Source organism: Oryctolagus cuniculus, chromosome 13, assembly GCF_051225735.1.
Source record: "Oryctolagus cuniculus isolate XC-2025 breed Fujian yellow rabbit chromosome 13, ASM5122573v1, whole genome shotgun sequence".
In the NCBI taxonomy this organism is placed as follows: domain Eukaryota; kingdom Metazoa; phylum Chordata; class Mammalia; order Lagomorpha; family Leporidae; genus Oryctolagus; species Oryctolagus cuniculus.
Window position 1 is genome coordinate 48427126 of NC_142879.1, and position 1926 is coordinate 48429051.

At 42.8% G+C, this 1926-nt stretch overlaps 1 pseudogene; it reads right to left on the reverse strand.

Moving 5' to 3' along the window:
- Positions 1 to 442: 442 nt before the first annotated feature.
- Positions 443 to 862, reverse strand: LOC149122586 (glycine cleavage system H protein, mitochondrial pseudogene; annotated as a pseudogene).
- Between the last annotated feature and the right edge of the window lie 1064 nt (positions 863 to 1926).

Here is a 1926-nt window from a genome sequence, read left to right on the forward strand (position 1 = left end):
TTTTCTGACACTGTACAACTAACAAAAACTGTTGCCCATTCCCAGTTACTTCCAATGGAAAGATCATTACATATTTTGACCCCAATCCAGAGATGAGTCTAAGCAAGTTACAACATTACATAGGCTTAAGATAACAATGTTATCCTTGAATTACATTATTGTATAACTAGTTTTTACCACAGATAGTTTCTTGTATGCTGAGTACTATTGCCTAGAGCCTAGTATAAAAATCACAAGGTACTGAGAAAAAGATGCATATTGTGTTCATCTGCAGTCATTACAAAGTTAGGGGATATTCTCTTCCAGTAGCAGAGTTGCAGGTAGTATTTCTTCCCATCAATATTGCTAAAAGTTGCTATTTTAAGTCCTGTCTGTCACTAATTTAAGATAAAACTGTGCTGGATCAAGTTATTCCATACTAGTTCATGTAAGGGTTCCACTTTCATTCCTCAATAGATTTTATGTATTTCTCATAGGCTTCTTCACTCATAAGTTCATCTAGTTCTGAAGGGTTACTCAGTGTCAGCTTGATCAGCCAACCGTCTTCATAACAAGATTTGTTGACAGGTCCTGGATATCTGCAAGGGCTTCTTCTCCTGATAGAGTAGAGTTCACTAGCTGCTTTCACACTTTCCAAAGCACCAAATTCATTGTGGCTCAGAAAAAAATGAAAACTGTAGAAGGTTCCAGTAATGATGATGTACCTCATGTCAGACCATCTTCCTGCAGATAACAAAGATAATTTTTTTTTCAATTTTGTCCCTTCAAGCAGACTACAGTAAACATCTCCCAAAGGTTCCTGTGCAAAATTGCTGATTCCCACTGTTCCAATATCATTTTCTGTTGTTATCCATCCATTCATGTTTCTCTGTGAATTTATGCACCAAGAGCAGAGTGGGACTCGTGCACAGTGCCCGGATGGCGCCCGCCCACAGTCGCTAAGGCAGAAGTGAGCAGGGTGTGGCAGGCACCAAGGCCACGAGCAGGGTGCACACACACTCTACACCACTCACCTGATTTTTTTGTAAATTCTCTTTTATTTCATATTTTATTGTTTTTAATTTTTTAAAGATTAATTTATTTAAAAGGCAGCATTACAGAGAGAGAGAGAGAGAATGAGAATCTTCTCTCTGCTTGTTCACTCTGCAAATGGCTGTAACGGCCAGAGCTGGGCTAATCAGAAGCCAGGAGCCAGAAGTTTCTTCCAGGTCTCTCACATGGGTGCAGGGGACCAAGCACTTGGGCCATCTTCCACTCTTTCCCAAGCCATTAGCAGGGAGCTGGATTGGAAGTGGAGCAGCTGGAACACGAACTGGTGCCCAAATGGGATGCCAACACTGTAGGTGGTAGCTTATCCTGCTACGCCACAGTGCCGGCCCGTATTTATTTCTTTATATTTCTCTTAAAGGCAGACAGAGACAGAGATCTGCCATCTGCTTGCTCACCTCTCAAATGCTCGCAACAGCCACAGTGGGGATAGGCCAAAGCCAAGAGCTCAATCTGGGTCTCCCATGTCAGTGTTAGGGACCCAGGTACCTAAGCAATCATCTTCTGACTCCCAGGGTGTGCATCAGCAGGAAGCTGGAATCAGAAACAAAGCTGGGGGCTGGCACTGTGGCATAGTAGGCTAAGTCTCTGCCCACAGCACCAGCATCTCTGCACCTGCGTGGGAGACCCAGAGGAAGCTTCTGGCTCCATTGCAGCCATTAGGGCGTGAACCAGCAGATGGAAGACCTCTGTTTCTCTGTCTCTGTGTCTCTCTCTAACTCTGCCTTTCAAATAAATTGATAAATTTAAAAAAAGAAAAAGAAAAAGAAAAAAAGCTGGGACCCAAAATCAGACAATCTGATATCACATGTGGGCATCCCAAAAGTATCTCAACTACTGTGTCAAAAGCCCACTCAGTAATTTCACTTGTGTATGTTG